Below are 16,072 nucleotides of genomic sequence, written 5' to 3'. Positions count from 1 at the left end.
GAAAGAGTTGAGCACATCACAATTTTCTTATCTGTGTAAATAAATGGAGGCTTTGAAGCTACCATTAATTACACTGAATTTGAAATTGTGTTTTAGAAAAATACACTGAAAAACAGTACGTATAGCAGACTAAGCAAAATATAGTAGAGCTATACTTATACAGTATATATCTAGTATAATAGGTTGTGAACTTAAGAGGGCTGACTGAGGCATGAAACTCTCAGGCTGAAAATGATTCCCAAAAGCCAAATATCTTGTACATTACATGTTTGTGTGATCTGAATAGATTTGATGTCAATTTTATTATTATTGTTATTATTATTATTATTGTTATTATTATTATTATTATTATTATTATTATTATTATTAGTAGTAGTAGTAGTAGTAGTAGTAATAGTAGTAGTAGTAGTAGTAATAGTAGTAGTAGTATTTTTATTGGTGAAGAGAGCCAACTCTGTGGTGGGTCTGGAGCTGGACAGTCTAGAGCCAGTGGGTGAGAGGATGGTGAAGGAGAAGATCAGAGTTATACTGGTCAATCCCTCTCACCCCCTCTGTGGTGAACTGTGGCAGCTGGGCTCTTTCAGTCAGTGGCTGATAAAACTGTGTACTGAGTAAGACGGAACGTTTTGGACGCTCTCCTCCCAGGCCGTCTCCTCCCAATAACAAGGACATTACAATTAATATAGTGTCTTTCTCATGCTCTGAACTTACAGTTTTTTATTAATTTATTCTACTATATTATTTTTATTCTTAAGTTGCTGCAGATCATGAATTTCCTCCATGGGCATTAATAAAGGAATCTGAATTTTTATTATTATTTTTATTATTATTATCTTTGTGGTCCTTATGGTCGTATAATTATTTATACTTTAAGGGGATACTGCAGCATACATATTCTGATAGCCCAGGTTACACTGGAAAAAAAGATGTGTAACTTGATTGTGCATTACAGGACTGAGGTTATACTACCAGTAACCCAAAAACAGCAAAATTTAGCTTTGACCTCAGAGGTTTGAGGTTGGGAGAGGTTGGTTTCTCATGTTCGATGCTTGTGTAATGATTTTAAAATTATTTTCACAGAAACATAATGTTCAAAAGGAGGACAAGGATACGGCCTGTTGATGATGCAGCCTCATATATTTTGTCTTCGAGGGACAAGAAAGGGTTTATGGAACAATTTATTGATAATAACAAAGGTACAAAGATGTCCTTTTAAGGGCAGAATATCACACAAGTGCATATCTCACTACTATTCATTTACATACACATAAGGAATAAATATTTAGGCTATATGTCAGAAACAGAAATGTGTTGACAGAGAACTGCCTTTAATCCTTATCTTTGTAGTTGAAAAATTTTACAAGACTATATTGTCATTTCCAAAGAGGAAAGGTTAAGTTGACTCAATCTCCTAATCAAATGTAACGAATGAATGTAAATAACTTATGTGCCTTCATAGGAAGAGGAGTGTTTGCTACCCAGCCCATCGAAGCAGGTGCTTTTGTCTTGGAGTACAGGGGTGAACTCCTATCAGTGGAAGAATGCCAGTCAAGACACTACTCAGAGATTGAGAGTACATTTCTGTTTGAATTTGAATGGCAGAAACGTAACTTGTGGTAAGTACATGAAGATAAATATTTTGTAGAGATCAGGGAAATAAAAGTTAAAATGAATGAATGAATGAAAACAGGAATAATCTTGTAATCACACATCCTAGGTGGTCTGCAGCAGTTAATGCTGTGAATCAGTTTTTGTTTTTAACTTGATCTGACGCTGATGAGTGAAGTCTGTAGCTAATGATAAGAGCTCTTCTGATCTGGATCAGGCTGGATCACACTACACAGTTAGATGTGATGATATATACACTTGGTGTAATTTGATATTTTAGTAGTACAAAGTGTAATGGTCAATTTTCTTATACCTTATTACCAGTATCGATGCTTCCAGAGAAGATGGATCCCTTGGAAGATTAGTGAATGACAACCACAAATCTCCAAACTGTGTCATGAAGAAGATCGTAGTAAACAACAGGCCACATTTGTGCCTATTTGCTGTGGAGAATATAGATGTAGGAACTGAAATAGATTACAACTATGGTGATTCAAAGTGGCCATGGCGTCAAAAGGTGAGTTGTTTACAATATATACAATATACACCGATGCATTATATTACAAAAATGTGCCAATAAGTGCAGCTAGTTATCTTTCAGATATATAGCTACAGTATTGGCTCTTATGTTTTATGTGAATTGCAGGTGACAGACAAGCAGACTGATGCTGTGGCAGCAGAGAAGGAGGGATTCTCTATGGATCGGACTTCCTCTGAAGATTCAAGGAGTGATGAGGCTAAAACACAGGTAATGTTGACACTGAATTCATGTACTATTAATGTTAACTCTGCACTAAATAGTTGAATTACCAAGATCCATACGGGAGGGCCCCACAAGGGCCAGACTAGAAACATATGTGTGTGAGGTGACTTGAAAGATGTTTCTTAAATCAGCCCTGTTCTCAACATCACACACACATATATGTTTCTAGTTTAGTCCTTATGGGGCCCTCTCGTCTGGATCTGACTGTCAGTGATTTTACATCTACTTAGCAACACCTTACAATATTTAAACTCAAGTTATTACAGCTGTAATTTTATACTTTCTGACCTGTTGCATGTTTACAAAGGGAATTTTGAACAGAATCCACTGCACTTCCTAGAAAAGACTATACCATGCACCTAGCTTTAATGTATATGCTGTTTCAGACATGGTTTTCTTGTGAGCTAATTGTTGTCACTTATGGATATGCTCCCATAACTTGAATATTATCAACTGCCAATGAATTCTTATGTTTTATGTGAATTGCAGGTGACAGACAAGCAGACTGATGCTGTGGCAGCAGAGACGGAGGGATTCTCTATGGATCGGACTTCCTCTGAAGATTCAAGGAGTGATGAGGCTAAAACACAGGTAATGTTGACACTGAATTCATGTACTATTTATGTTAACTCTGCACTAAATAGTTGAATTACCAAGATCCATACGGGAGGGCCCCACAAGGGCCAGACTAGAAACATATGTGTGTGAGGTGACTTGAAAGATGTTTCTTAAATCAGCCCTGTTCTCAACATCACACACACATATATGTTTCTAGTTTAGTCCTTATGGGGCCCTCTCGTCTGGATCTGACTGTCAGTGATTTTACATCTACTTAGCAACACCTTACAATATTTAAACTCAAGTTATTACAGCTGTAATTTTATACTTTCTGACCTGTTGCATGTTTACAAAGGGAATTTTGAACAGAATCCACTGCACTTCCTAGAAAAGACTATGCCATGCACCTAGCTTTAATGTATATGCTGTTTCAGACATGGTTTTCTTGTGAGCTAATTGTTGTCACTTATGGATATGCTCCCATAACTTGAATATTATCAACTGCCAATGAATTCTTATGTTTTATGTGAATTGCAGGTGACAGACAAGCAGGCTGATGCTGTGGCAGCAGAGACGGAGGGATTCTCTATGGATCGGACTTCCTCTGAAGATTCAAGGAGTGATGAGGCTAAAACACAGGTAATGTTGACACTGAATTCATGTACTATTAATGTTAACTCTGCACTAAATAGTTGAATTACCAAGATCCATACGGGAGGGCCCCACAAGGGCCAGACTAGAAACATATGTGTGTGAGGTGACTTGAGAGATGTTTCTTAAATCAGCCCTGTTCTCAACATCACACACACATATATGTTTCTAGTTTAGTCCTTATGGGGCCCTCTCGTCTGGATCTGACTGTCAGTGATTTTACATCTACTTAGCAACACCTTACAATATTTAAACTCAAGTTATTACAGCTGTAATTTTATACTTTCTGACCTGTTGCATGTTTACAAAGGGAATTTTGAACAGAATCCACTGCACTTCCTAGAAAAGACTATACCATGCACCTAGCTTTAATGTATATGCTGTTTCAGACATGGTTTTCATGTGAGCTAATTGTTGTCATTTATGGATATGCTCCCATAACTTGAATATTATCAACTGCCAATGAATTCTTATGTTTTATCTGAATTGCAGGTGACAGACAAGCAGACTGATGCTGTGGCAGCAGAGACGGAGGGATTCTCTATGGATCGGACTTCCTCTGAAGATTCAAGGAGTGATGAGGCTAAAACACAGGTAATGTTGACACTGAATTCATGTACTATTAATGTTAACTCTGCACTAAATAGTTGAATTACCAAGATCCATACGGGAGGGCCCCACAAGGGCCAGACTAGAAACATATGTGTGTGAGGTGACTTGAAAGATGTTTGTTAAATCAGCCCTGTTCTCAACATCACACACACATATATGTTTCTAGTTTAGTCCTTATGGGGCCCTCTCGTCTGGATCTGACTGTCAGTGATTTTACATCTACTTAGCAACACCTTACAATATTTAAACTCAAGTTATTACAGCTGTAATTTTATACTTTCTGACCTGTTGCATGTTTACAAAGGGAATTTTGAACAGAATCCACTGCACTTCCTAGAAAAGACTATACCATGCACCTAGCTTTAATGTATATGCTGTTTCAGACATGGTTTTCTTGTGAGCTAATTGTTGTCATTTATGGATATGCTCCCATAACTTGAATATTATCAACTGCCAATGAATTCTTATGTTTTATGTGAATTGCAGGTGACAGACAAGCAGGCTGATGCTGTGGCAGCAGAGACGGAGGGATTCTCTATGGATCTGACTTCCTCTGAAGATTCAAGGAGTGATGAGGCTAAAACACAGGTAATGTTGACACTGAATTCATGTACTATTAATGTTAACTCTGCACTAAATAGTTGAATTACCAAGATCCATACGGGAGGGCCCCACAAGGGCCAGACTAGAAACATATGTGTGTGAGGTGACTTGAAAGATGTTTTTCAAATCAGCCCTGTTCTCAACATCACACACACATATATGTTTCTAGTTTAGTCCTTATGGGGCCCTCTCGTCTGGATCCGACTGTCAGTGATTTTACATCAACTTAGCAATAGACTTGCACCGATTTCAACTTTCTTGGCCGATTCCGATTTCCGATTTTTGAGAGGTCTGACCTACCGATTCCGATTTTGGTCGGTTCCGATTTTCAGTCTTTCTAAGAACTGTAATTGACAGCATTCACAAACATTTTTGCAACTTTTCTTGTAAATGTGTTCATAATAAGACACTGACTATTAAATATTCATTTAATACTACCTCCAAAATCATCCAGATTACAACCAGGCCTTATTATATTTTTTAATGAAATGGGTGAATTGGGTGAACGTGATCTCGCGAGATCATCTCGCGGGATTTAGCGGGACGCGATTTCACGTGATCTTTTGTGGAAGCGGATGTAAACAAACCGGAGACTAACGCGGTGCAACAGTTTGAAGTAAAACTTTGCCGTGAGAAAAACAGACACAGAAGTTAAACGAGTCTGGATGAGAAAATGTTTGAGGAGACACATCAACATAGGTTGTTTATTCTTCAGCCAGAACAGGAGGTGAGATTTTAACTGTCCCTCTGTGAACAGCAGTCTGTTGCTAGCTTGCTAGCATTAGCCTGAAGTGCGAGAGAGTTTACGGCTGTTCTGCGTCATTGTCAGCTGCTCTGTCTCGTTGTAGACTGTCTGTCTTCTCTTTATCTTGTTCTTGGAATCTGTCTCTGACACCAGCTTCAAGCAGACGTGTCTGAGTGTGTGTAGCTGTTATCAGCACTGTGTTGACGTCACGGTCAGTTTGTCTGCTGCACGCATGACGTGACCATCGTGCAGAACATGTGTGTGACAATGACGGGCACAGAACCGGATTTGTGACGCTGACCGGCCGGTCACCGGTCAAGGCCAGTCACGTGAAAACCGGCCCGATTCCGAGCATTGCCGATTAATCGGTGCAAGTCTACTTGGCAACACCTTACAATATTTAAACTCAAGTTATTACAGCTGTAATTTTATACTTTCTGACCTGTTGCATGTTTACAAAGGGAATTTTGAACAGAATCCACTGCACTTCCTAGAAAAGACTATACCATGCACCTAGGTTTAATGTATATGCTGTTTCAGACATGGTTTTCATGTGAGCTAATTGTTGTCATTTATGGATATGCTCCCATAACTTGAATATTATCAACTGCCAATGAATTCTTATGTTTTATGTGAATTGCAGGTGACAGACAAGCAGGCTGATGCTGTGGCAGCAGAGACGGAGGGATTCTCTATGGATCTGACTTCCTCTGAAGATTCAAGGAGTGATGAGGCTAAAACACAGGTAATGTTGACACTGAATTCATGTACTATTTATGTTAACTCTGCACTAAATAGTTGAATTACCAAGATCCATACGGGAGGGCCCCACAAGGGCCAGTATAGAAACATATGTGTGTGAGGTGACTTGAAAGATGTTTCTTAAATCAGCCCTGTTCTCAACATCACACACACATATATGTTTCTAGTTTAGTTCTTATGGGGCCCTCTCGTCTGGATCTGACTGTCAGTGATTTTACATCTACTTAGCAACACCTTACAATATTTAAACTCAAGTTATTACAGCTGTAATTTTATACTTTCTGACCTGTTGCATGTTTACAAAGGGAATTTTGAACAGAATCCACTGCACTTCCTAGAAAAGACTATGCCATGCACCTAGCTTTAATGTATATGCTGTTTCAGACATGGTTTTCTTGTGAGCTAATTGTTGTCACTTATGGATATGCTCCCATAACTTGAATATTATCAACTGCCAATGAATTCTTATGTTTTATCTGAATTGCAGGTGACAGACAAGCAGACTGATGCTGTGGCAGCAGAGACGGAGGGATTCTCTATGGATCTGACTTCCTCTGAAGATTCAAGGAGTGATGGGGCTAAAACACAGGTAATGTTGACACTGAATTCATGTACTATTAATGTTAACTCTGCACTAAATAGTTGAATTACCAAGATCCATACGGGAGGGCCCCACAAGGGCCAGACTAGAAACATATGTGTGTGAGGTGACTTGAGAGATGTTTCTTAAATCAGCCCTGTTCTCAACATCACACACACATATATGTTTCTAGTTTAGTCCTTATGGGGCCCTCTCGTCTGGATCTGACTGTCAGTGATTTTACATCTACTTAGCAACACCTTACAATATTTAAACTCAAGTTATTACAGCTGTAATTTTATACTTTCTGAACTGTTGCATGTTTACAAAGGGAATTTTGAACAGAATCCACTGCACTTCCTAGAAAAGACTATACCATGCACCTAGCTTTAATGTATATGCTGTTTCAGACATGGTTTTCTTGTGAGCTAATTGTTGTCATTTATGGATATGCTCCCATAACTTGAATATTATCAACTGCCAATGAATTCTTATGTTTTATGTGAATTGCAGGTGACAGACAAGCAGGCTGATGCTGTGGCAGCAGAGACGGAGGGATTCTCTATGGATCTGACTTCCTCTGAAGATTCAAGGAGTGATGAGGCTAAAACACAGGTAATGTTGACACTGAATTCATGTACTATTTATGTTAACTCTGCACTAAATAGTTGAATTACCACGATTCACATGAGAGATGACATATTTTAGTAATTATTATCAATAGTATTTTCAATGTGATCCATTGCAGCACTTCAGAGGTTGTTGTAACACTCTTTGAGACCTCTAGGAGAGACCACATGCACTTGTCTTCAAGTTACATGCTGTTTCAGAAACAGTTTTAATGTGATCTAACTTTGGTAACTTGTGTTTAGGTGTGTGCTGTCAGAGGGTTTTCCTTAGTGGATTATCCTGACACTGATGAAACTGATGAAGACTGTTTGAAAGACCAACCTCTGTCTGCACACTGTGATGTAAGTTGTTCAAAAGCTGAGGACAGAAAACATTCTTCTGTGTCTCAGATACATCTATTACACAGCAAAATATTAATAGACCTGTGATACAAAAATCCTTCCCTTGTCATTGATTTTCATAGCATCTATGAAAGTGGCTTACCATACCTTGACACAACTCCCTTTTGCAGATGGATAGAACACCAGAGTTTTCTGATCCTCTGTATGATTCCACCGAGAGTATAGTGGAAGAAACTGATAAAGAAGATCCTATAAAAGACACTTCGAGTCTGCAATCAGATGATGAACTTGTTCCAAAGTTGAGAAGGACAAAAAGCATTCTGGTATGTCTCTAACACTTTTAATATCAATAACTGGTACATAGGCCATTTCCTCCTAAATCATTCCTTCGCAATTGATTTTAATAGGATGTGAACAAAAATGGATAGTCATACCTTGACATAACTTCCTTTTTACAGATGGATAGAGTACCAAATGTTTCTGATGCTCTCTACGATTCAAGTGATGACAGTGTAGAGGGTCCTTCCACTTCTCTGTCTGAAATGGCTTCACAAAGGCCAAGGAGAGAGTGTTGCCGTCGAGTAAGCTTCTTTTTTGCTCCTTCATGTTATCACTTAAAGGGTAGAGCCACCAAACTCAACACCATGTTCACTAAGTAGTGCCAATGATACATATAGATAATGTAGATAGTAGTTTTTATGACTTGCTCTAAATTTGACAAATTCATCTAGTCTTGAATGTTACTTCCCTTACTCTAACATAACGTAACAGTAATTCCTTCTAATTTGATGGAGTACTTTTAATTTCATTTAGCCCTGTAAATGTACATCATTCCAACAGGCAGAAGACAGTTAAGAGTGAAGTCAGTTTTGGTCTTACTTATCTTAGTAACCTGCAGGTTGAGTTGTTAATTTAGGTCTTTTTTGTCTTCTAAAGACTCAAATGAGTCTTGTAGGATCAGATGACTCAAGTGTAGATAGCGAAGAGGAGTATATTCCAAATCCCAAGGACGAAGGCACAGACAGTGACAGCAGCTTGGAATTACATATTACATCTAACAGTCAGAGAAGACGCAAGTCTTCCAGTCAGAGCAGCTTCAAGTCTACCAGTCAGAGCAGCGTCAAGTCTACCAGTCAGAGCAGCGTCAAGTCTACCAGTCAGAACAGCGTCAAGTCTACCAGTCAGAGCAGCGTCAAGTCTACCAGTCAGAGCAGCGTCAAGTCTTCCAGTCAGAGCAGCGTCAAGTCTTCCAGTCAGAGCCAACTCAAGTCCAGTCAGAGCAGAAGCTTTGAAACAAGCCATGATTCCACACAGAGTTTTCCTGATATCAGAGATGATGTGCATGAAGAGGAAATGGTGCAGGCACATACTGACATGGAGGCGAGTGTTTCAAATCCCTCTGAAGAGGAGGCAACTGTCTTTGTCAACCCAGTTTTGAAGAAGGAGGATGGTTCAAGAAAATACAACAAGAAACATCACTGCTTGTATTGTGGACAGGTAGTTCAGAAAATGTCAAGACACTTGTTTCGTAAACACAATGATAAGGTTGATGTTGCAAAAGCATTTAGTTTTCCAAAGAACTCAAAAGAAAGGCATCTGCAATTAGAGTATATCCGAAATAAGGGGAACTTCGAACATAATGTAGAAGTTTTAGAGAGCCAGAGAGGAAAACTTATCCCATGCAAGCAACCAAAAAAAAAGACTGAAGGACAGGAATTTATGCATTGTGTGCACTGCTATGGCTTGTTCACAAGAAGAGTGATGTGGCGACATTTTCAGCTCTGCAAATTCAAGCCTCAGGACAAGACTTCCAAACCAGGTAAAAGAAGAGTCCAAGCATTGTGTGCTTTTGCTGAACCTGCTCCAAGTGGATTTAGTGATGCATACTGGAAGTTCTTAAATGATATGAATCAAGACAAGATTGCAATTGCTATTAAGAAAGACCACTGCATCCTAGAGTATGGTTACAGACTGTTCAGGAAGAATGAGAGAGTAGTCAGCCAACATCAATATATTCGACAAAAACTGAGAGAACTTGGCAGACTGGTACTTACAGCAAAAAAGGTTATACCTGTGAAGACTATCAAAGACCTCATAAAACCTGAAAACTATGGCCATGTTGTCACTGCTGCAAGATGCCTAGCTGGCTTCAGTGATGAAACTGGCCAATATGAATGTCCATCTCTTGCTCGCAAAGTTGGGCACAGCTTGCTGTCTTTGGCCATGTTTATTAAGTCTGAAGGACTGAAGCTGAAAGACAAAGAAACTGTTCAAAATGCTGAGGAGTTTGCACAGCTATACCAAGAAAGTTGGAAATTTGACATCGCAAGCCAAGCATTAACTCAACTTGACCAGTCCAAGTGGAACGCACCTCAACTCCTACCATTCACACAGGATGTCCAAAATCTTCATTCTCTTTTGTGTGACAAACAGCAAGAACACTTGAATGCCCTGAAAGAAGAGGCTTCATCCTCAAACTGGAGAGACCTTGCTAAAGTGACCCTGGCACAAGTTATACTTTTCAACCGCCGGAGAGAAGGAGAAGTATCCAGAATGCCCTTGTCTGCATACTTATCAAGAGACACATCAGAAACACATGAAGACGTTAACCTCGCCCTTACAGCACTCGAGCAGAAGCTTTGCAAGCATTTCGTCCGAGTAACCATAGTAGGCAAGAGAGGAAGGAAAGTTCCTGTTCTCCTCACCCCACTCATGAAGGAATCACTTGATACTCTGATAGAGAAGCGAGAAGAATGTGGAGTACTGAATGAAAATGGATTCTTGTTTGCATTGCCACATTCTGTCCACTACCTCAGGGGCTCTGACTGCATAAGGCAGTTTGTGAACGAATGTGATGATATCAAAAATCCCAAAGCACTAACCTCCACAAAACTCAGGAAACACATTGCTACCCTCTCAACCGTTCTGAATCTCAAAACTACAGAACTTGACCAGCTGGCAGATTTCCTTGGGCATAACATCGATGTCCACAGAAAGCACTACCGCCTTCCAGAGGGCACCCTCCAGCTGGCCAAAATAAGCAAAGTTCTCCTGGCATTGGAACAGGGACGGCTTGGAGAATATAAAGGGAAGAGTCTGGATGAAATTCACATTGATCTGAACGGTATAAGTCCTATTATATTTTAATGTAAGAAAAAGTGAAAAAAGGAATTGTCTGGCTATAAATCTGACTCTCCAAGAATATAAGTATTTGACCTTAATTAACATACTGGTGAAGAAGGTGACTTTATAGTTGTTAGTTTGACAATACCTACACAATTTGATTTCATCTGTTTATATTATAAGCCTTGCTGTGTATGTAGTACTTTTAGGTTCTATTGATTATCAGAGGTTGATCACAAGAATTTCAGCTTTCCACCTCATTCATACTCTTGTCAATTACTATTTTAGAGACTCTCAATGTGGAGGGATGTTCACAAGAGGACATGGAAGGTATGTGTTTGTGATTGTTTTTAATTGGTTATGAATAATTAGGACCACTGCATGTGCATTTTGTTTAGGTTTCTCCACCTACTGACCATTTTTGGGAACACACAATTGGTCAATTAATTTTTTAAGTGGGGGGTGTATTTGTCATGTTTTTAGCCATGGAAAACTGTCAGGTACTCCATATTAATGGGAATTATTGTCAATTCACAGTGGTTTCCAGTTAAAAGAAAAAAGCCTTTGGACTCCCCACTAACTTTAACCTCCATGACAGTGTTTATATCTTTGTTATGCTTTAACTGTAATTAGAGTTTTGACCTGTTTCAGCAAAGATTCAAAAGTGTATTGGGACTACATTACATTACAACCATTTAGCATATGCTTTTACACAAAAAGCTTACAGAGTAGGGGTTAAGTTTATTACTCAAGGATACTTGTGAACTAGGGACTTTCTGGTAGAATGATAGAACCACTAACTGCTAAGCCATCCTCTTGCCCTGACTAACAAACCACTGTGCTTAAATGGAAGGGGAAAAATAAGTACTTTCATATTGTTTCCATAGTTCTACTATACAGTGGGAGCTAGACAGTCCATACTTTACCTGTATACCTGTATGCAGAACCAGACTAATGCACCAGTGGTAGTGCATCAGCTTGAGAGTATCTCACACACACATCCGTTGTGATAGATGGCAAGTCTAAAACACAGAGTATGCTTGTGAGGATGCTCAGTCATCCAGGTCATGGAATGTGTTCGAATTCAGCCTAGGCAACTGGACTGGAAAAAAGGTAAGATGTTTCGTCTCTCATCCAAAAAGCTTCTTCAGTTCTGATTGGCTTGTGGGGAACTGCTTATATATTGTTTATATACCTGCAGCTCCCCACCAGCTGGTCAGAACTGAAGAAGCCTCTTGGATGACAGGCAAACACAACCTTTTTTAAGAAGTCCAGTTGCCTATACTTATCGTGAACATACAGCAAGTATGAGTTAAAACTGAAAGATCCTATCAAGACAATCAAATACCTTAAAGCCCTAACAGAGGAACTCCCTGTATTTATGTTTAAATTGCATTCTGGCACAGCACACCAAGCCATAATTGTGAAATGGAGGAAAAGGACAAATGTTCATGCTATTCACATATTTATTTACATGCTACCAACAACTGAGATAGGACAATGCAAACAGGAGATTCCTCTGTGTAGTTTGAGCATGTGCAGTAAGCGCATACGCCACATGCCACAGTGCTAGGAACTGTTTTTTGAAAACTTTAACTACTGAAAACACGCGAGAAATGTGACATGTCAAGTGTAGACATTTTATCACACAACCTTCAGGACTCTCATATATTTGGTTTTGAACTAAAAGATTATAGAATCTTTTAGTTCAAATTATGGTTGCCATATTTTATACTTGCTGCCTATGCAATGGTGTAGTGTGCAATATCTCCAGGTGATGTGGCACCTGTGTTCCTGTGGCTCTGCATGAATTGGTGGGATTTCAGCCTGTGCCCTCAACCACTATATTGTAGATCTATAGAAACAATATGAAATTACTCTTAACTGTTGTTGTTTATTTTTAAGAGATACCCATGGCATATACTACGTTCTATTATTTTATAAAATCTATATTTCTAATTTCTGCAAATTGATTACTGTCACAGTGACAAGAAAATATATGCATGATAAAAATCCCAATTCTTCACTGGCAGGTTCTTTATATTTTAAGTGAATATACCTGCCTTTCATATTTGTATAACCTATTTTTTGTACCTAGGATCTAGTATGCCGGAACCACAAGAGTCGGAAGAAGAGGTCAGTGTGACATCCCTGCAAGAATGTACTTCCACAGAGGATCCCCCAAACCAGAGGAAATCCACAAAAAGGAGAGGTGGGCTTATCAAATCAATTCAATTGAAATTTCTTTATTTTTTATTTTCCACAAGGAACTTTTTTTGTATTGTAAAGACAAATATGACAACCATCAACATGACACTTACTGCTAAGATTAAAATGTACACTTACTATTACAACAGTCCTAGGAGCAGTAGTGGTGTAGTAATAATAATAACAACAATAATCATAATAGTAGTTGTTTCCTTTGATACCTTAGATTCCTTAGATAGAGATAGACATGGGCACAAAACTAGATGTGGCCCTTTCTTTGGTACAGGGACCTATATCACAAGCAGGAGGCCTTCTCCTTGCTGTCTGTCTCAGTGGTTCCTCTTCCTGTTGGCAGAGAGTGGTGTGTAAACAATAATAACTAAATGTCTGTGATAGATATCAAGGTCTGAAGGATATGGACAACAGTTCAATGTTTAAGGAGCAATATGACAAAATAATTTCAACTGTTTTACACCAAACTGTATGCATGTACACTAGGGGTGTGTATCTCACTGACTGAGACGATTTTGATAAGTATCTCGATACATGCTCAACAATACAATATGTCTTATAAATCTTTAAATCTCCAATGATTTGGTTCGATATGATTCAGCTCTGTCATGATACGATACGATGCAGTACAAGACAATGCAGTGTGTCAGTCTTTACATTTTGATTCAATTAATGCTGCATTTGTAGAGTGCAAAGTTGCAAAAAACAAACTAAATATAGTAACAGTAGAGACAGAGAGTCTCATGTGTAAATGAGATCCTGTAGTCTAAATGATAATCTGTGAACAAACTTTAAAACTGTTTAAAATGTGAGTATTTGTGCAGTAAGATGATGAGCTGCTGTGTTTCATATTCAGAGTGCTGTGGTTTTGATTATTGTGGAGGAACAGTGAAGTGTTACCTGCTCTCACAGTGACATGACGTCTCTGTGGTCAGACTCGTGTCTCTGTTCTCTGCTGTCAGACATGTTTTACATAAATGACCTGCAGCAGCGTTTCTCATCTTTCTTAGAACGCACAAACTTGCTCTACACTTGAGTGTTATGAAAGTTTGGTGGTGCGACGTGGTACAGTGTCACTTCTGTTGCTGTTTTCAGCACTCTCTGTTTTAAGTAAATGAAGAGGAGACACAGGAGAGGGAGGAGGGAGCGCTTGTTTTTGTGATGGCAGCAGCAGGCATCCAGTGAGAGTGGTGCAGGCAGGGACAGGAGGAGAGAGAAGAGGGAGGAAAGTTACAGCAGCAGCTCCCTGATGCCAAAAATGAAACACATGCACGTCCTAATGAGATGTATCGATACGCGAGTGTTGCATCGATTTGTTTCCGATGTTCGATGTTGATGTTCATTTTTTTTACCGATATAGGCCGTCTGAACCGATGCACTCGTATCTTACACATTAAAGTCCGATGCATCAAATGCATGAGTGAATCATTACACCCCTAATGTACACACATAACCACACCCCATGGTTTTACCACTGTTTTAGAGTCCTGGTCTAGTCTGAGAGGTACTTCACAGCCATCTAAACACATTCCAGTATCGCCACTTATCATCAACTCTCATCAACAGTCTCTGTGATGCGGATGAAATTTTCTTCCTTGTATCCATGTTGATATCTTAGGTTTGCCAGGAGTTCAAGTTTATTTCACAGCAATCTCACACAGGCAAACTTTATCAAGGGAAGCAGTGGATATGTTTGCTTACTGCTGGCTTTTTTGAGCCTGTACAGTACTTGTGGCTCGCTTCTTCTTTACTCTTGAGTTGCCATTAGGTCTGCATGTTTTTGTATAATTCGATCATTAAATCAAAACATAGTGTTTTAAATGGGTATTCTCTTTTTAGCTGCATTACTATCTCCTTTGTATATTGGATAATCTCACCTCCTCCTGGTCTTACAGGTTTAGTTGGGACTAGCCACAGGAGCCAAACACTCCTGTGTTTAACCATACCCAGTAACTGGTTAGAAAAAGAAAAAAACAGGTTGAATCACAGAACAATCAAAACGACACTCCACCTGTCACCATTACAACACCAACAAGATTTAAAAGAATAAAGCAGAATGAGGATATAAGTGTTTCCCATTCATCTTGACAAGACACATATGCCTTACAACAAATTCTAATACTTTATCAAATCTATCCTCTTAATCACTGCAAATGGATTGCTGTCACAATCTGTCTTTCATATTTGTCTAACCTATTTTTTGTACTTAGGATCTAGTATGCCGAAACCACAAGAATTGGAAGAAGAGGTCAGTGTGACATCCCTGCAAGAATGTACTTCCACAGAGGATCCCCCAAACCAGAGGAAATCTACAAAAAAGAGAGGTAGGCTTATCAAAGCCAGTGCTGCAATAGATGACCTATGTGAACAGTCCAATAGGGTTTCAGTTCCAATTAAGATTTAAATTTGTTAAACATATAAGGCGTTCTCTTTATGCCTACTTAGGTAAACAAGCTGCAGTCAAGAGAACCTGGACACCAGAGGAATGTGCTGCAGTGGAGAGACATTTAAGAAAATGCATTGTTACAAACCAAGTTCCAGGAAAGGTGGACTGTGAGCGCTGCATCACTGCAGAACCCGAAGCCCTGAGACACAGAGACTGGAGAGCAGTAAAATATTACATAAAAAATCGGATTTCTGCCTCTCGAAGAAAAATACAATGAAAGTACTTCACACACACAAACACAGAAACTTAGAATAAGAGTAAGGTGATGTTAATAGATGTGTTCTGTATTCATTCCTTTGTTTTCTTGTCTATAAAGGCAGATTTAGTTAAGAAAAATGCTGCTCATTTTTATTTTAAGTGGTGTTTACAATTTTATACTGTTCAGCTCAATGTTGATGTGAGGTTATGACAGTCAAGATGCCTGACACAT

General features: G+C 39.0%; 1 pseudogene; it reads left to right on the top strand.

The window, feature by feature from the left end:
* Positions 1 to 1,087: 1,087 nt before the first annotated feature.
* Positions 1,088 to 15,859, top strand: LOC146312521 (uncharacterized; annotated as a pseudogene).
* The last annotated feature ends 213 nt before the right edge of the window (positions 15,860 to 16,072 follow it).

This window comes from Lutjanus erythropterus, chromosome 17 (genome assembly GCF_056507025.1).
Source record: "Lutjanus erythropterus isolate fLutEry1 chromosome 17, fLutEry1.hap2, whole genome shotgun sequence".
Taxonomy (NCBI): domain Eukaryota; kingdom Metazoa; phylum Chordata; class Actinopteri; order Lutjaniformes; family Lutjanidae; genus Lutjanus; species Lutjanus erythropterus.
This window is presented reverse-complemented; position numbering and strand designations above follow the sequence as displayed.